Below are 21,161 nucleotides of genomic sequence, written 5' to 3' on the forward strand. Positions count from 1 at the left end.
AAACGTTGGGCATTTTTTCTGCAAGAATTCCGCTTCACAATAGTCTACATTCCCGGCAAGGAGAGCATTGTTGCGGACGCACTGTCACGCGCACCGACTGGGCTTGAGAAAAGTAACACAGAAGGCAACCTCGAGAAAAATTTCAGTATTCTTTACATTCAGAAAGTCGCCTTTGAAAACTTCATCACCACATCTTTAAAGGACATTGCTCATGAACAAGATAAAGATCCGATTTGGAAAGACATCAAAAGTAAATGGCATGAAAAGACACACACTCAGATTCGGCATTATTACCTGGTTAGAAACAACATACTCTTCAAACGCTGCACTGTTGATGACAAGCTATGGGTACTTTGCATTCCAGACGATTTTGTTAATAAGCTCATTTGGTACATTCATTTCAGCTACGCACATTTTGGCCCACGAAAATGTTATCATATTCTTCGAACGACTTGTTATTTTAACAATATGGAAAAGCGAATTCGAAGAGTCTTGTCTATTTGTAAACTTTGTCAAAAGGCGAAACCATATACTATCTCACATCGTGTTCCGTTGTTTCCTATTATTCCTTCTAAATTAAAAGAATTTGCTGCTGTTGATCTCTTGTGACCGCTTGTCAGAACATCTAATGGATTTTCGTACGTTCTAGTCGCTGTTGAATTTACTTCAAAATATGTTTCTTTCACTCCATTACGTAAAGCCACTGGACGGTCTGTATCCAACGCCTTTGTTAAAAATTACTTACGTGAAGTTGGACACGTTAGTAAAGTTATTTCAGATAACGGACCGCAATTCAGATCTGCTGTTTGGTCACGCATGCTTCGGAATCATAAAATCAAACCTGTTTTTATTTCATTGTACTCACCACATTGTAACCCGTCTGAACGGATTATGAAAGAAATCAATAAGCTTTGCAGACTTTATTGTCACAGAAAGCATCAGCATTGGGACAGATATTTACACTTATTTCAAAACGTGCTGAATGAAATGCCTCACGACTCCACTGCTTTACCACCTATTCTTGTACTGAAGAATGAAGAACCACCGAACAGAATCAGAGAGCTTGTACCTTTCCCGAATACATGTAAACTTCGACACAAAGACATAATTGATTTGGCTCTTAAAAATATAAAATCTGCAGCAGACAAAAGGAGAAAACTACACGGTAAAGCAAATGGAAAGAAATTGTATATTGGTCAGAAAGTTCTCATTAAAGCTCATTCATTGTCACATAAGAAGAAACACTTGAGTCACAAATTCTTTCTAGTTTACAATGGACCTTACAGAATCCGACGTATACCACATGATAATTGCGTTGAAGTTGAAACTCTGCGTACTAGGAAGAGTAAAGGTTTACACCACATTTCACATGTAAAACCGTTTATTGAAAGATAATCTGCTTTTTAACTTTGTCTTTGCCATAAAACTCTTAACTTCACATTTCTAGTAGGCATTGTCAGACTTAGAATCTGTTAATATGCAATAATGTTTGAAGTTAAATATCCAGTCAAGAACCAAGAGAACTTAATTAAACAGAAATTACGAATGCATTGTTATTGTGAACAGACGACACAGTGTTACTGTGTGTGTACATTCTTGCTTGTTAGTTGCACGTTTATGTAACGACTATAAGGCTCCCATACTTAGAACATTTACCAGTACTGCTAATGAGATTTTAATGCAACATTTTGGTTTACTTGCAAATGCATTATGGATTCAAGGTGCTTTCTGAGAGATACCAGGTGACACAGTGGTTAGTTTATTTGACAGCTACACGACTATATCACGACGCTACTAATGAGTGACAATTTTTAATGTTGCTTTTGCGGTGTTTCTGTTTCATATCTGCACAGTTTATCCGTATTATTCTGGAAAGGAAAACATGTTTTAGTAGAAACTTTTGTGGTATAGCAACAATGAGACAGCCTTTTTCGTGGCACAACAATACGTTACTGTGCAGTACTTTCTTCATCACGCCAATAAACGTAATAACTACGATATCTATTCGCAAAGCATTTCACTTTCGTTTATGATGAGGTAAGTACATTGACTTCAGCAGAACTTTGCTTACAGAGGACGATAACTACGACACTTCCACAGAATTATCTTACAGCAAGACGCACATTTAGCGCTACAGGACACGCATTTGAGTGATCAATTTTGTACTTAAACCATTTATTTTTAAAGATTTTTGAATTACAAAGAAAGTTTTCCGTGATACATTTCATTCCATTGCTGTAATCTGTAACACTTGAGGATATAATTACATTTATCCTCAGGGGGGTACACGCTTACTTTGTGTACCATGTGTTTGGCAAGCACAAGGAGCCCTAGCTAATATGGTATTTGTTTATAGAACTGTACACATTGGTACCATATTTCTCTAACACACAAATTACACAGCTATCTGATCATTTAACTGAGAGATAAACTTTTTTTTACTACGTCAGTGACACATGTTTACGCAATTACAGAGTTGGATTACTTCACACTTACGAAATTGTATTTTTGTCTGTACTTCGTGAATTGTTCATATTTTTTCGGAACCATTGTGATACTATAAGAGCTTTGAATGATGTATTTGGTAAGGGAGCATGATTTTAAAGTACATTTGAGGCAGATGACACTCTTGAAATGAGCAGAGAATTTTCTTTAGGTTTTGACATTATTGCAAAAAGCTACGACGTTTTTGAGGTTTGACTGAGGTGTTATGATGTTATTATTATGACAACGATGTGTATTATGCTGTTGAGGTATGTTTATGATCAATGAGATGATGCTATATGAGGAATTTGATTATGCTACGTATTTATTATAATGAAATATTGAAGTGTCGACGAATATGTATATGTGTAATAAGGTAAGGAATAATGAATAGTGGTTAGGGACTCTGACTTGTGAAAAAGGTTGTTGGAAACCAAGAATCGTACTTTAAGAGTTATGAAATGTGTGTAAATGCATGAATGTATCACAATGCCGACGAAAACGTTTTGAACACTGTTATATCAATAGGATTTTGTTTCTACAGATTTGTAACGCAAATTCTTGACCTGTGAAATATTTTTATATGAGACTATCACTGTAGCAGAAACTGGTGTCGTAAATATTTCGGTAAGAAAGTTAAGTGACCACCTGCACGTAATGCGTCGTGGGCACCCAGCTGGGCGAGAGTCGCCTGAAAAAAAAAAAGCCATTAGCGTGTGCCTTTCAGAGGTACAGGTGAAAAAAAAGGGGAGGCCATTATCCTCGCTATTGACATTCCTTTGTAGAAAGCATCGCAAATACGACACGCTCATAACTTGGAAACATTCTTACATCTGCACACCTGATTAGGACAAGTGTCTATCTACGAGAATTGAGAGAATTTCTACTAACTTATGAAGTGCCATATGGCTAATGACTGATGTTTCATGCCTTCCTTTGTACATATTTGCTCATTTTGTTTAATATCTAGTTTCTAACTGCACTGTAGCATTGGTTAAAATAAAATTTTATAGATGTACTAATATAAATATTTTATGCCTACAGACCCAGTAAAGAATAACTTCATGATGTACTTAAAGAAAATGAAGGAGCACAAAAAGACATTTCCCTTCACAGGAATTGCATACAGAATTTTCTTTTCAAGTACTTGGTAATTTCTTTTGTAGAATAAATTGTGATACATCACTCTAGTGTTAAGATGTGACATAGGTATTAGACATGGCCATTTTTAGTGTAATATTTTTTCTGCTTGAGTTTTGTCATGTTTAGATGCTGCTGTTTGCCAGGTGTAGTGCTACTAAATTTCACTTTGCATTACTCTGTTAAGCCAGTTTACTACTGATTTATTTTTCTTATTTGCTGCTCATTGCCTTATATTAGTTGTAGTTTATGCTGCTTGCTTTGCCTTTTGTATTTTTTATCATTGCTGTTTGTGTTAATTGTTTTGTGCTGCTGCATTGCCTCGTTCCTTAGTTTAGCATCTGAGCTCAGTAGATTTAAGTTAGCTTAAAATGGGGTAGGCTATATAAGAGAACGAGTTGTGATGAATTGGAAGAAATGCATTGAGAAGCTATAAGAAACAGATTTGGCAAAAATGAGTATTGTGCACTGAGAAATAATTATTTTCAAAGAAATATGAATAGAATACAGGAAGGAGGTATAGATAGGACTTCTTGGGAATAATGATGAATGAAGGGAGATCTCCAAGAAGTAAAGAAAGTTTTGTTTGCAAAATACTGCAGTAAAACAAACCCTGTCCTTTCCTTGTGTTATCCCACTATGTGTTTGTGTACCCTTGAGTATTTATGTTCTTCCTGTCTTTAAGTGTTTAGCTAATAAGATGTATGTTGTAGAATTTTTCAAATACTATGTTATTTATCTTGTAAAGATGTTAGGCATTATTTATCTGTTCTGTTTTGTTGCTCATGTGTGAAGTTGATGTTTCAAAAGTTATTCTGATCTTTTATGTATGTACTTATGTCATAATTTTTGTAACATTGATGTATATGTTTATTTCTATTCTGTTGTAAAGCCTGTACCACAAATGTTATCTGTATCGTTATGTTCTTTAATGATGTATTTTGACCCCTGTAATTGTATTCTTATGTCATAAAATTGTAATTGACACCAGTTCATCATATTATTAACTTGTAAGTTCCATTTCACTGCACACGTTTCTGTTGGTCATAGTATATGGACAATATGTGAGAAGTAGGGACTGTTAGTGTTTGCACGTGTGTTAATAATTCAGCAAGGGACTGGATAACAGCATTGCTGGTTCTAAGGACAATTCCAAAAACTTTGTGAGTGCACAAGTGGTGGTTATGGACTTGCTATATTATCTGCAAGACTCTTCGATGGTGATTGTGCACCTGCAAAGTCGCAACAGATCGCAACAGATGGCTGCTGGCCATCTCTACAAGGACTACAGTGGGTCTGCACCTCTGGTGACCCACCAATGCCATACTCTCTACCAGGACTACAGTGGGTCTACTGTGTGATGACCTACCTACCAATATTCTTCAAAACGTCAAATGACTCTGCTGTGGGTTTGCTCTGTTGTGGCCCATTACTTGTCTGCATGTCAAGAGTCAGCACTGTCTTTCCGTTGGAAGGACACTACTTCTTCAAGACTGCATGGAAATCCACTACTTCTGTGTGCATTCTCTTTTACTGTTCAGACTTTGAAAAAAAAGAAAAACACTGAAATTTTACTGTGATGAATCAGGACTGTCTTTATAGACTGTGAGAAAATTTTAGCTTTTGACCAACATTGTATCAATAAGTGTGTGCCTTTGACTGTCTTTATGGACTGTGAGAAAATATTAGCTTTTGACCAACATTGTATCAATAAGTGTGTGCATTTGATATCTTTGTTATTGTAATTATGAAAAATTTTTTCAAATCATTAGTGGCCACTGCCCAAAACAATTTGTAAAATTTTTTGTGGGGAGCATGGGGGCTATGTAAGTAGGCTGTTTTGGTTTTCTTATATTGGTAACGCCGCCGCCACACAGCGCTCTCTGTATAAAAATCACTGGCTGTGCTGTGTGCAGTCTGTGGCTAGTTTGCATTGTTGTCTGCCATTGTAGTGTTGGGCAGCGGCAGCTGGATGTGAACAGCGCGTAGCTTTGCGCAGTTGGAGGTGAGCCGCCAGCAGTGGTGGATGTGGGGAGAGAGATGGCGGAGTTTTGAAATTTGTCATGAAATGCTATATATATATATATATATATATATATATATATATATATATATATATATATATATATATATGATGATATTAAGGTAAATACATTGTTTGTCCTCTATTAATATCTTTCATTTGCTAGCTATCCCTATCAGTAGTTAGTGCCTTCCGTAGTTTTATTTAGCTGGCAGTAGTGGCGCTCGCTGTATTGCAGTAGTTCCAGTAACGAAGATTTTTGTGAGGTAAGTGATTTGTGAAAGGTATAGGTTAATGTTAGTCAGGGCCATTCTTTCGTAGGGATTTTTTGAAAGTCAGATAGCGTTGCGCTAAAAATATTGTGTGTCAGGTTAAGCACAGTCTTGTATAATCGTTCAAAGGGGACGTTTCAATATTTACAAAAATCAGACGTGGCAGTCCAGAACAGACAGAGGTATTTCAAGCTCCCTTGTTCGCCCTGGTTCCAGCTGAAAGGTGTCAGGAGAGGTATGGACGTATTTTGAGGAGCCAGTGTCAAAGTCTTGCGGCCACTTATACCTTCTTACCTCATTCTCTATGGTCGCCACAAAGACAGTATCCCTACATGTACATCTACATCTACATACATACTCCGCAATCCACCATACGGTGCGTGGCGGAGGGTACCTCGTACCACATCTCATGCTGTTCCACTCCCAAACAGAACGAGGGAAAAATGACTGCCTATATGCCTCTGTACGAGCCCTAATCTCTCTTATCTTATCTTTGTGGTCTTTCCGCGAAATATAAGTTGGTGGCAGTAAAATGGTACTGCAGTCAGCCTCAAATGCTGGTTGTCTAAATTTCCTCAGTAGCGATTCATGAAAAGAACGCCTCCTTTCCTCTAGAGACTCCCACCCAAGTTACTGAAGCATTTCCGTAACACTCGCGTGATGATCAAACCTACCAGTAACAAATCTAGCAGCCCGCCTCTGAATTGCTTCAATATCCTCCCTCAATCCGACCTGATAGGGATCCCAAACGCTCGAGCAGCTCTCAAGAATAGGTCGTATTAGTGTTTTATAAGCGGTCTCCTTTACAGATGAACCACATCTTCCCAAAATTCTACCAATGAACCGAAGACGACTATCCACCGTCCCCACAACTGCCATTACATGCTTGTCCCACTTCATATCGCTCTGTAATTAAATATAAATATTTAATCGACGTGATTGTGTCAAGCGCTACACTACTAATGGAGTATTCAAACATTACGAGATTTTTTTCCTATTCATCTGCATTAATTTACATTTATCTATATTTAGAGTTAGCTACCATTCTTTACACCAATCACTAATCCTGTCCAAGTCATCTTGTATCCTCCGACAGTCACCCGACGACGACACCTTCCCGTACAACACAGCATCATCAGCAAACAGCCACACATTGCTATCCACCCTATCCAAAAGATCATTTATGTAGATAGAAAACAACAGCGGACCTACCACACTTCCCTGGGGCACTCCAGATGATACCCTCACCCCCGATGAACACTCACCATCGAGGACAACGTACTGGATTATATCACTTAAGAAGTCTTCGAGCCACTCACATATTTGGGAACCAATCCCATATGCTCGTACCCTCTCTCCCTATGATGTAATTTTGCTGCACTGACACCTTAGACACCGAGTTCTTACGGTGTGTATCAATTATCTCTGCATTTCAGTCGTATTGCATGCAACATCACTAATCATGCATACTTATCCTGTAAACTAACTCGTTCCACATAATCTCAATGAAAGAATCGTTCAAATCAGCTACGGAAGGTGTAACTAACTAACTAACCAACATCAGTGGTTCTTCCTTGTCGGCACTCGACATGTGTGTTGCATACTGACCTGCTTTGTCGCCTCTTGCATTTCAAAATGTTACTCCACCATGCAAAGCCTGTTGTTCCGTGACACTTCAGTTGCTTAGATCCCATGCCTTCTTCTTTAGAGGAGCAATAGTGAAAATGTTGCTCTAATCACACATTCTGTCAAATTCTTAACCCATAATTTATATTTTTTTCTCTTGCCTATATAGTGAGTACATGCTTAGTGCGAATCTCTCTAAAATTAAAACCTATTATTACCCATCCGGTAAGACATCTCACTACTCCTGTAGTCTTCGTTAGTAATAACGGAAGAAAAACTGGACTTAAGTGCTTTCAGGCATCTTTCTCAATGATTAGGTATCTTAATTAATAAGTGAGATAGTAGTACAATTATCAGCTTCCATGTCCAATAACGCAGATACGAGGTTTGTCCAGAAAGTTAGGCTCCGGCCGATCGCGAAATGGAAACTGCTTGGAAAATACGGTACAGCTTTGCACAGACGTGTTTGACAGTGTCTCTAGTATGCCCATCGATTGTGTCGCTTCGCTCTTTTCAGTTTTGAGTGAACAGTGAGCACGTAAAGATGCGTAGGGAATAGCGTCTCCCGCCAAGTATGAGGGCCTGGTTAGAGATTTCGCCTGTGCCAAGCAACACACATAACACAACTGTCGAGCAGTTTCTTCTTCATGCCAATTCTAGGCCGCTCACTGCAGGGGCAATGAAGATGCTTCTGCAGCGTTTCCGATGAGAAGTGTTTGATCACCCACAATACAGTCCGTAATTGGCTCTCCCTGAGTCTCATCTCTGCTGAGAAGAACCGCTGGCTCCGAAGACAAAATTTTTCCAAAGACAACGAGCTGCAGACCAGTGCAGATAACTGGCGGAAAGCACAGGCGGCTGCTTTCTATGACGAAGATATTTGAAAGTTGATACAACACTACAACGCTCGAAGTTGGAGCGGCGATTATGTAGAGAAGTAGGTGGAAGGTGTACCTAACTGTTGCAAATAAAACGTTTCTGGTTTTCACTGTGTTTTCGATTTCGCTACTGATCGGAACTTACTTTCTGGACAACCCTCGTATATCACCTAACATCTCAGTGTTGAACACAATCATCATCACACCATCATCATTATTATCATCCACTGCTTCGTGCAGACACCTCCCTACTTTATAATCTTCATCGATACGCATCCATCTTGCTTCTTCACGGAATCTAACCGCTCGAAGCATATAAATGGAAAACACTGTCGAAAGAATCGCACCACCAGGAAGGACTTGTGCGACATAAACGAAAGTTGGCAGGTGTGTTTCTACAATTGAAAGATGATGTCTATTCAAATTTTGCGCCAGTCGCATAAGAGTGGCGTTAGTAGCGGCAGTATGAGGATGCAAATCAGATTTGCTTTAAATGCACCCTGTAACGGTCGTGAACGTTAGTTACCTTTGAGACGGAACGTGGTGAGTTGATGTCAGGAATGCCTTTAAGGCGAAAAAGTAGCCGTTATCAAAACTTCACTGAGTTTGAACGAGATCGTGTAATAGGGCTACGAGAAGCTGTGCGTTCCTTCTGCGATATTCCAGAAAGACTTAGAAGGAATGTAGCCACTGTACATGATTGCTAGCAGCGGTGGTCACGAGAATGTATGGTCGCAAGAAGACTGGGCTCCGGAAGACCATGTGGAACTACCGAGAGGGAAGACCATCGTGTTCGGCGTATGGCTCTGTCGCATCGTACTGCATCTGCAGCAGCAATGCTGTTAGCGGTTGGCACCAGAGTGACACGACCAACTGTTACAAATCGTTTACTTCAAGGATGGCTCCGAGCTAGACTCCCTGCAGCGCGAAGTCCACCATTTGAGGGCAGGGTGGAAGACCGCTGTGTTTTCTGATAAAAGCTGGTTCTGCCCCGGTGAAAGTGATGGTTAGGTGTTTGTTAGGAGGGCAGCTGAGGGCCTGTAACCAACCTGTCTGCTGCCGGCCGGAGTGGCCGAGTGGTTCTAGGCGCTTCAGTCTGGAACCGCGCGACCGCTACGGTCGCTAGGGGACTGATGACCTCAGATGTTAAGTCCCATAGTGCTCAGAGCCATTTAAACCATTTGTCTGTTTGCTAGACACACTCGACCTACGCCTGGAGTTATGGTCTGGGGTGCGATTTCGTATGACAGCAGGAACACTCTCGTGGTTATCCCACTCACCCTGACTGCAAATTCGTACGCCCACCTGTTGTGATGCCTTTCATGAACAGTATTCCAGGGAATGTTTTCCAACAACATGACGCACGTCCACATAATCCTGTTGTAGCCCAGCACGCTCTGCAGAGTGTCCACATGTTGCCTTGGCCTGCTCGATCTCCCGATCTGTCTCTAATTGAACACATATGGGACATCACTGGATGACTACTCCAGCGTCATCCACAAACAGGAACAGCCTCCTGTGTATTGGACGGCCGCTGTGGCCGAGCGGTTCTAGGCGCTTCAGTCCGGAACCACGCGGCTGCTACGGTCGCAGGTTCGAATCCTGCCTCAGACATGGATGTGTGTGATGTCCTTAGGGTAGTTAGGTTTACTTAGTTCTAAGTCCAGGGGACTGATGACCTCAGATGTTAAGTCCCATAGTACTTACAGCCATTTGAACCTCCTGTGTATTGACAGACCAAGTATAACAGGCAAGGAACTCTATCTCACAAACTGACATCCGACACCTGTACAATGCAAGCACGTTTGCATGCTTCCATTCAACCTTCTGGCAGTTACACATGTTATTAACGTACCAGCATTTCACCTTTGGGATGGCTTATCTCGCACTTACATTAACCTGTGATCTTGCGATCTAAATCACTTACATATATTACCTATCCAAATTTATTCCCGAAATTTTATTACTCTATGTTAATTATTTTTTGGCGTTGCGATTTTTTCCGTTAGTGTACGTCGATGATGCAGAACATTATGATCACCTGTTTAATTGCGTGATGTTCTACTTTTAAAACACAATACGACAGAATGAGATTTTCACTCTGCAGCGGAGTGTGCGCTGCTATGAAACTTCCTGGAAGATTAAAACTGTGTGCTGGATCGAGACTCGAACTCGGGACCTTTGCCTTTCGCGTCAAGTGCCAGGAAGTTTCATATCAGCGCACACTCCGCTGCAGGGTGAAAGTCTCATTCTGGAAACATCCCCCAGGCTGTGGCTAAGCCATGTCTCCGCAATATCCTTTCTTCCAGGAGTGCTAGTTCTGCGAGGTTCGCAGGAGAGCTTCTGTGGAGTTTGGAAAGTAGGAGACGAGGTACTGGCAGAAGTAAAGTTGTGAGGACGGGGCGTGAGTCGTGATTGGGTAGCTCAGATGGTAGAGCACTTGCCCGCGAAAGGCAAAGGTCCCGAGTTCGGCTCTCGGTCCGGCACACAGTTTTAGTGTGCCAGGAAGTTACAATACGACAGAGATTGTGCTTGACATGGATTCTACAGGTCCTGGACAGGATTCCAGAAGTATGTGGCACCGGGTGCCTACGCGCAGGTCAGGCAGCATCCGTAAATTACGGGATGGTGGCTTACAGGCACGCAGCTGGCGTCCGATATGTGTTCCAGTGGGTACAGATCAGGCATGTTTACTGGCCAAGACATCAATTTCAGTTAAATAGTATGCCACTCAAACCCTTGTAGTACAATTCTCACATTGCGAAACGGACAGTTATCCTACTGGAAGATGTCATCACTGTAGGGGGAGACTTCAAGAATGAGGCGATGCAAGTGGTTCTCGCAATAACTTCCACGTAGCTCATTGCCGTCATTATGCCTTCGTTTACCACCACAGATCCAACGGAAGCCCAACTAAATGTACCCATTAGTATAATTCTGCCCTCACCGGCCTGCATCTGTGGTGAGATGCGTGTTTCGTGCAGCCGTTCGTCTGGATGACGCCGTGTAAGAACCCAAACATCGACCTAGTGTAACAAAACATGCGATTTATTCGCCAGGCGACAAGTTTCTGTTGATCCACGATATAAACTCAGTGATGCTGTGCCCAATGTAATCATAACTGACGATGTCTTTGGGTCAAAACAGGAACGCGTAATGGTCGTGTGATGTGGAGCTCAATGTGCAACAATGGCCTTTGAACGGTGTGCTCCGAAACACTTGTGTCTACATCACCATTGTACTCTGTCGTCAGATGTGGTACAGATCGCTGCCTATCGTGGATTGCTCGGTGGGGGATTCTCGGACCTCAACGTTTTGTGCCGGCCCGAGTGGCCGAGCGGTTCTAGGCGCTACAGTCTGGAGCCGCGCGACAGCTACGGTCGCAGGTTCGAATCCTGCCTCGGGCATGGATGTGTGTGATGTCCTTAGGTTAGTTAGGTTTAAGTAGTTTTAAGTTCTAGGGGACTGATGGCCTCAGAAGTTAAGTCCCATAGCGCTCGGAGCCATTTTTTTCAACGTTTTGTGATGAGACGTGCTCGTCTAATACCATACGGCCTACTCGTTATTTCGTTGTCCTTCAATCACTTTCCATAGGTGCTCGCGACAGTAGTACGCCAACAGGTGACCAGCTTCACAGTTTCAGAGATTCTCGTTTCTAGCCGGAGCGCCACAGCAATGTGCCTTTTATCAAAACCGCTTATAGAACTGGATTTTCGCATCTGCGGCCCGTTTATTCGCTATAATGACTGCTCATTCGTCTCCGTTCCGCTCACATTGTTTTATTACTGTGTCACGTGCCCGCAACACCACCAGGAGGCATCCATTGCCCGCATCTCGTGGTCGTGCGGTAGCGTTCTCGCTTCCCACGCCCGGGTTCCCGGGTTCGATTCCCGGCGGGGTCAGGGATTTTCTCTGCCTCGTGATGGCTGGGTGTTGTGTGTGGTCCTTAGGTTAGTTAGGTTTAAGTAGTTCTAAGTTCTAGGGGACTGATGACCATAGATGTTAAGTCCCATAGTGCTCAGAGCCATCCAACCTCGCTGTGGGCGGTTGTAATAACGTTTTGGGTCATCGATGTATATCTGTGTAGTTATTAAACGATTGCAAATCTTATATGGATCGCACTAATCGTGTACCAATTTCCTACTTAAATTTCCTCAAGAATAAAGCCTCCACCGCAGTGACAAATCAAGACAATGCTTCCTTAAACATTACACCACCTTTATGGGCTGTAAAGAGCATGTCTCACCCATAGTAAGGGCAGCGGCAGATTATCTTAAAATGAAACAGAAAGACCTCCAGTATTTGACTGGATTGCAACTAGGTGCCTGGAAAGTAAATCTTACTTCACGTTCCCCCCCTCTAATTCTATCTCCTCCCCCCCTCTCTTTATCAGTTTACTCTTTCCCCTCTCCCTGTCCATGTTCTCCTGCCCTCTCTCTCTATCCATCTCTTCCTCTTCGCTCTCCCTGTTCATCTTATCCAATTTCCTTCCTGTGTCTATCTCCTCCTCTCCCCCCTCTCCGTTCATCTTCTCGTCTGCCCTTTCTCTGCCCATTTCCTTCTATCCCTCTGTCTGTTCATCTTCCATGACTAGTCGAAGAGTTTCTGCATGTGGGTGGTCTGCTGCATGGACCAAGTGTTTAAGGTGCCCCCAGAGATAATAATCCTAAGGACTGAGGTTGGGGGAACGTGCAGGCCATGGAAATGTCTTTCCTCTACCTATCCATCTTTCATGATACATACTAGCTGGTGCGTCTCTAGCACCGAGACTGAAATGTGCTGGAGTTCCATCATGCATAAACCGCATGTTTCTTCTTATTTACAGGGGCACATCTTCTAGCAGGTCTTGGAGAGTGTTGTGAATAAAGTTCCTGTATACAGTACATGTAAGATGTGCTGCGAGAATGCACGACCCTACAATCCAGTCAGCACCAACTCCAGCCCACACATTAATGTTAAATTAAAGCTGATGTGACCTGTAATGTAACATAAGAATTGTAATCGGCTCATACGTGTTGGCTAAGGAAATTTGTTAACCCATCTCTTCCAGACATTGCCTTGTGTGTATACAAAACTGAAGAGACAAACAACATGTGATGTCACTGCCACATATCGCTGAGCGATATTTAATTAATTTTCTTCTCATTTACTGGCTATTTTTGAGGAGAGTACACTGCTTGCTAAAGCAGGAAGAAGGCTTCAGATGATTTGTGAAGAAACGAGCGGCTCCAGGTGTTCGTCCCGTCGTCTAGCTTGACCACAGGAGGTAAGTCACGGAGGTTCTAGGGAAGCGAACTGGGTCACCAGTGCATTCCAGTAGCAGAAACGGTTACCATAAGCCCATGCTCTGCGCATTAGTGGCGAATGTGGTTTTTTCCTTTGAAGGCAGTTGCCGCTAAGCCACTGCACGTGTGTAGAGTAAAACTGTGCTTCACGAATTCCCTTCCCGTGGGCCGCCATGGCGCTGCCGAGCCACCGTGAGAAATTTCGTTGCGTTTTCCTCCAAATCTTGTTATCCAATCAACTGAGACTTGCCTGCCACTTTTCTTAGCCACGAATGGCTCAACCCACGAGTAAAACATGGCTGTATCTACATCTACAGCATACTCCGCAAGCCACCTAATGGTGTGTGGTGGAGGGTACTTTCGATACCACTACATGTTCTCTCCAACCTTCTTACACTCGCGTATAGTGCGTGGGAAGAAAGATTGTCGGTAAGCCTCTGTATTGGCTCTAATTTCTCGATTTTTCTCCTCGTGGTCAATGCGCGAAACGTACGTGGGGGGAAGTAACATGTTGTCAGACTCCTCCTGAAAAGTGCTGTCCCGAAATTTCAATAGTAATTTTCTCTCCGTGATGCACAACGCCTCTCTTGTAACATCTGCCAGTGGAGTTTGTTTAGCATCACCGTAACGCTCTCTCGCCAGCTAAACGATCCCGTGACGAAACGCGCCGCTCTTCATTGGATCTTCTCTGTCTCCTCTATCAGTCCTATCTGATACGGATCACAGATAGATGAACAATACTCAAGAATCGGGCGAACAAGCGCCTTGTAAGCCACTTCTTTCGTGGATGAGTTACATTTCCTTAAGATTCTTCCGATGAATCTGAGTCTGGTATCTGCTTTGCACACTATTTGTTTTATGTCGTCATTCCACTTAAGGTCGCTCTGGATAGTTACGCCTAGATATTTTACGGCAGACGCGCTCTCCAGCTGTTTGTCATCAATAGTGAAGCTGTACGGTAGTGGATTCTTTTCCTGTGTATGCACAGTATGTTACATTTATTTATGTTCAGGGTCAACTGCCAGAGCCTGCACCATTCATAAATTCTCTGCAGGTCGTTCTGCAAACTCTTACTATCTTCTGGCGTTGCTACTTTGGTATAGACAACTGTATCATCTGCGAATAGCCTTAAAGAGCATCCGACGCTACTAGATCTTTTGTATGTGATGTGAACAGCAACGGTCTTATCACACTTCGCCGTGGTACTCCGGATATTACCTTTACATCTGTCGATTTTGTTCCATTAAGAGGGACGTGTTGAGTTCCATCTGCAAGAAAGTCTTGAATACAATCGTAAGTCTGCTCCGATACTCCGTAAGCTCGTATTTTTTCACTAAGCGGCAATTCGGGACGGTGTCAAATGCATTACTGAAATCAAGGAACACGGCATCAACCTGAGCGCCGTTGTCCACTGGAGGAACAGAGCGAGCTGAGTTTCGCAGGATCTCTGTTTGCGAAACCCATGTTGATTTTTATAGTGGAGATGTTCATTTTCCAAAAACGTCATAATTCTTGAGCATAAAATATGTTCCGTAATTCTACAACTGATTGACGTCAACGGTATAGGTCCTTAAATATGTGGATCTGTCTTACGGCCATTCTTAAAAACGGGAGTGACCTGCACTTTTTCCAGTCGTTACGTACCTTTTGTTGCTCAAGCGATCTACGATAAATTACTGCTAGAAGGGGAGCAAGCTATTTCGCATAATCTTTATAGAATCTTATAGGTATCTCATCTGGTCTAACGCCTTTCCACTACTAAGCGATTGTAGCTGCTTTTCAGTTCCGCAATCGGTTGTCTCAGTATCTGTCGTTTCGATGTTCGTACGACGATTGAAAGGAGAGACAGCGTTACGATATTCCATGGTGAAACAACTTCGGAAGACCGAATTCAGTATTTCAGCTTTCTCTCTGCTATCTTCCGTTTCGGTGCCGGTGTGGTCGCTGAGAGAATGAATAGATGATTTTGACCCACTTACTGATTTTACATACGACCAAAATTGCTTAGAGGTTTTACTCAGGTCGGTTGACAACGTCTTACTTTCAAAAGTATTGAACGCTTCTCTCATTAGTCTCCTTACGCTCATTTTCGCTTCAACCAGCTTTTCTTGTCAGCTAGGTTTTTACTTCTCTTGAATCTGAGGCGAGGTGCTCTTTGTTTACATAGCACATTTCTAACACGGCTATTAAACCATGGCGGATCTTCCCCATCCTTCAAAACCTTACTCGGAACGTACTTCTCTGGGGCATATTGAACGATGCCTTTGAATTTTTTCCATTTGTTCTCCACATCTTCGTCCTCATCACCGAATATTTGATGCTGACTGCTGAGATGTTCTGAAATTTGTATCCTGTCACCCTTGCTGAGCAAATATATCTTCCTACCTTTCTTAACATTCCTTGTAGGACCCGTCGTCATAGATGCTGTCCCACCCTTAAGATCACTGATACCTTCCTCTACGTTAACTGATTCGATAAGTTCAGATCTGTTTGTTGGCAGGAGATCTAAGACGTTACCCTCACGAGTTGGTTCTCTAACTATCTGCTCAAGCTAATTTTCGGACAAGACATTCAGAACAATGCCACACGAATCTCTGTCTCTGGGACCAGTTTTGATGGCATAACACTCCCAATCTATACCTGGCAAGTTGAAGTCATCCTCTATTACAACGGCATAATCAGGAAAATTACTAATGATTTTCTGTCAGTTCTGTCGGAAGAATTATATAAAATGGATGACATTCAGACAGTAAAACAAGTTATGCAGAATATATGGCCAATGGCAGAAATCCAAGAGCGCGTATTAATTCATCCTTCAGATAAGAAAGGAGATAAAACTGACACCAACAACTACAGAGGAATATCACCGTTTCCATTTGAAGCGGTTCTTTCTCAGCCCCTTTCGTATAATTGTTATTTGAAATACTTAATTTACATTCAATCAGTCTAGCAGAATAATCTTGTGCTATTTGTTTTTTATAAATAATAACTGCAAGACGAGATCATGGACAGTATCTCTAATGTGTGGACGTGTGAGTAACTAGGTGTGTATTTGTAACTGAATAATCAGGATAGTTTTGTCTTATTTTTCTTTTGTAGAGGCTGAATAACTTTTCGTAGAATTTTATTCTCATATCTGGCATGTGACCTGAGATGGCCAGCGACAATGTGTATTCCGCATTTAAAAGTATGGATAGAGATTGGTCAAGTAAAATCCAGCGCCGGAAGCTGCAGAAATATCCACTGCTTTCTCTGTTCAAACTTTGTCCGGTATACTTCATTGGAACAAGGCAACGACCTCTTTGGCGGTTTGCTAGCTCCCATCCAACTGGGTAAGCAGCTGTTGCCTCCTGACGATTTTTCCAACTGGCCAGGTAACACTCCAACTCTGTCAAAATGCGCTGGTCATATAGCGGCTAATGTAGATTTCTAAAAAGTTTGGAAGATAGCACTCTGGCTGCGTCTATGTGGTGAGACATGCTCTTGAGAGCTCAGCTAGTGTAAATCCCTTTTCGATTAGGATCCATTAATTAATTCATAAAATGAAGAACAAACAGCCTTCAGTCACAAGTTGCGTTTATTTACTGCACTATGCATTTCGAGTCCTGCAGTAAATAAACGCAACTTGTGACTGAAGGCGGTCTGTTCTTCATTTTACGAAAGTAAAACAGTCGCGGACGAAACACTGAAAAACAATGAATAAAATTAAATTAATTCATAGTTGAATGGAGGTAATTATTGTGTTAGTTAAATTAAATCACCAGGAGAATAAATGTTTTTTGGTGACATGTGGAGCAATAATTTCTCAAAGACCTGTTGATTTGCTGTTTTTGAAGAACGAGTGGGATTTCACAGACCAAATCGTCATCATAACAACTAATCAGAGCGTTCCTAGCTGGGTAGAATGAATACCTGGATCGATATCAAATTTGTGTGTGGCGATTTTTTCCCGTTTTTATATTTTTTGACATGTCGAACTTAAGATGACAGACCATTCGCGATAGTACCGCACTGTTATTTTTTACGTAAATTCTTTATCGTCATGAATACTTGCAAGCCAATGGAGATTTTAGTAGATTGGAATTTGACAGAATTGGTTCAAATGGCTCTGAGCACTATGGGACTTAACTTCTGAGGTCATCAGTCCCCTAGAACTTAGAACTAGTTAAACCTAACTAGCCTAAGGACATCACACACACCCATGCCCGAGGCAGGATTCGAACCTACGACTGTAGCGGTCTCGCGGTTCCAGACTGTAGCGCCTAGAACCGCTCGGCCACACCGGCCGGCTTAACGGAATTATCGGGATTTTATCCAGCAGGGTGAACTTAGTTTCTGGCCCCCTTTGATCACCTGTAATGACATTTCTTATTGGTTTACGCGTCCTATGTATCTTCCTTCTACTTATTTGGAGAAAATGCTTGGATGTTACGAATGTTAGAGCTTATAGAGTACAAATCTACGAATTATCTCCTCTGCTTCAAGATCCCTTCCTGTCGGTGATATTTACTGGAAAAAACACACCACTTAAAGGAACAATAATAATAAGTTTGTTCTCTTTTTGGCACACGATGGGCAAGTTATGAAAGAAGAGCCTACAAGCTACTATACATTTATTTCATGGATATATTCATGGTTGGTATCCCACCACCGTCCCGGGCGTCTCCAGATAACTCTTCGCTGGTCATCGGGGCTCAGTTCGTAGCAGGACTCACACTGAAGACAATTCTACTCTAGTCAATGAGATTCAGGCCAAAGACGTTTCTAGAGACGCCCCAGACAGCCTGGCTGTCAACGGCCAGACGGCCATCAAGAGTGATACGATATAGCAGTGCCTATGTTATTCTGACTGCAATGCAAAGTTCCTTTGGACAGGCATACATGACCGCAAGGAACAGACACTGCGGTGACCACAGCCGTTACGAAACACATCAAATGAATTCGCAATTACGAATAAGGACTACCATCGGCTGTAGAATGGAATGACGACATTGAAAAATTGTGCCGGACCGGGATTTGAACCCGGATTTCCCGCTTGTAGCGAGCGGTCGCCTTACCATCTGGCCGTGGATCGTACACGGATAGACAAATTGCGCGATATGAGGGACATCTGGGTTCGAGTCGCGGTCCGATACAAATTTTCATTGTCATCATTCCATTCTACAGCCGATGGTAGTCCTTATTCGGAATTGCGATTTCATTTGATGTGTACCAAGATTGATGGTCTGGGGTGGCATTTCTTTTCATAGCAGCACCCTGTTGGTTGTCATCTGTGGCACCCTTACATCACAGCGGTACGTCGACGATATTCTACGCTCAGTTTTGTTGCCCTTTTTGGTGAGCCATCCTGGGTTTACGTTTCGCCATGATAATGCCCGCCCGCATTGACTTGCTCGATTTGTGAAGGTCTTCCTCTTGAATAAATCATCCAATTTTTCTGAAATTATCATTTGTTTGCCAGCACATGTACATCACATCCATGCCCGAGGCAGGATTCGAACCTGCGACCGTAGTAGAGCAGAAGTAGCGCATTGGAATTGATATGTATGTAACTGTAAAAGCACTCAGTCTTCAGGCCACGAGTGGCCTACCGGGACCATCCGACCGCCGTGTCATCCTCGGTGGAGGATGCAGATAGGGGGGGCGTGGGGTCAGCACACCGCACTCCCGGTCGTAAGATGGCATTCTTGACCGAAGCCGCTACTATTCGGTCGAGTAGCTCCTCAATTGACATCACGAGGCTGATCGCACCCCGAAAAATGGCAACTGCGCATGGCGACCTGGATGGTCACCCATCCAAGTGCCGACCATGCCCGACAGCGTTTAACTTTGGTGACCTCACGGGAATCGGTGTGTCCACTGCGGCAAGGCCGTTGCCATGTAACTGTAAAAGGAGTCCTATAATTTTTTGAACTGTTAAGAGGAGACAAAGCTTCGCTCCATTCGGATAATTCCTTCGTGGCGCGTCGTTTTTTATGTTTTAGAGTGTAATTTAATGAACCATATTCTTTTAAAGATTTCACACCACATTGCACTCGGTGGACTCAGGGTATAGCGAAGCTTTGTCTACTTTTAACAGTTCAAAAAAGAATAAGAGAACTCATTTTACAGTTACATACATATCCATTCCAATGCGCTACTTCTGCTGCTGCTACGGTCGCACGTTCGAATCCTGCCTCGGGCATGAATGTGTGTGATGTCCTTAGGTTATTTAGATTTACGTAGTTCTAAGTCTAGGGGACTGATGACCTAAGATGTTAAGTCCCATAGTGCTTAGAGCCATTCGAACCATTTTTGCGCTACTTACAAGGGAACCTCCCCATCGCACCTCCCTCAGATTTGGTTATAAGTTGGCGCAGTGGATAGGCCTTGAAAAACTGAACACAGATCAATCGAGAAAACAGGAAGAAGTTGTGTGGAACTATGAAAAAAATAAGCAAAATATACATACTGAGTAGTTCATGGCAACATAGGCAACTTCAACGACAGTATGAGCTCAGGAGCGCCGTGGTCCCGTGGTTAACGTGAGCAGCTGCGGAGCGAGAGACCCTTGGCTCAAGTCTTCCCTCGGGTGAAAATTTTAATTTGTTATTTTCAGACAATTATTATCTGACAAATTCTTATGTTTTCATCACTTTTTGGGAGTGATTATCACATACACAAGAAAACCTAAATCAGGCAAAGTAGAAGAATCTTTTTATCCATTCGCCAAGTGTACAAGTTAGGTCGATAGACAACATATTCCTGTCATGTGACGCACATGCCGTCACCAGTGTCGTATAGAATATATCAGACGTGTTTACCTATGGAGGAATCGGTTGACCTATGACCTTGCGATCAAATGTTTTCGGTTCCCACTGGAGAGGCACGTCCTTTCGTCTCCTAATCGCACGGTTTTGCGGTGCGGTCGCAAAACACAGACACTAAACTTATTACAGTGAACAGAGACGTCAATGAGCGAACGGACAGATCATAACTTCGTGAAAATAAAAAAAATTAAAATTTTCTCTCGAGGGAAGACTTGAATCAAGGACCCCTCGTTCCGCAGCTGCTCACTCTAACCACGGGACCACGGCGCTCCTGTGCTCATCCGGTCCTCGATGTTGTCTATCTTGCGCATGGACGACTCAGTTTGTACACTCCTGGAAATGGAAAAAAGAACACATTGACACCGGTGTGTCAGACCCACCATACTTGCTCCGGACACTGCGAGAGGGCTGTACAAGCAATGATCACACGCACGGCACAGCGGACACACCAGGAACCGCGGTGTTGGCCGTCGAATGGCGCTAGCTGCGCAGCATTTGTGCACCGCCGCCGTCAGTGTCAGCCAGTTTGCCGTGGCATACGGAGCTCCATCGCAGTCTTTAACACTGGTAGCATGCCGCGACAGCGTGGACGTGAACCATATGTGCAGTTGACGGACTTTGAGCGAGGGCGTATAGTGGGCATG

This window comes from Schistocerca americana, chromosome X (assembly GCF_021461395.2).
Source record: "Schistocerca americana isolate TAMUIC-IGC-003095 chromosome X, iqSchAmer2.1, whole genome shotgun sequence".
NCBI classification, from domain to species: Eukaryota; Metazoa; Arthropoda; class Insecta; order Orthoptera; family Acrididae; genus Schistocerca; species Schistocerca americana.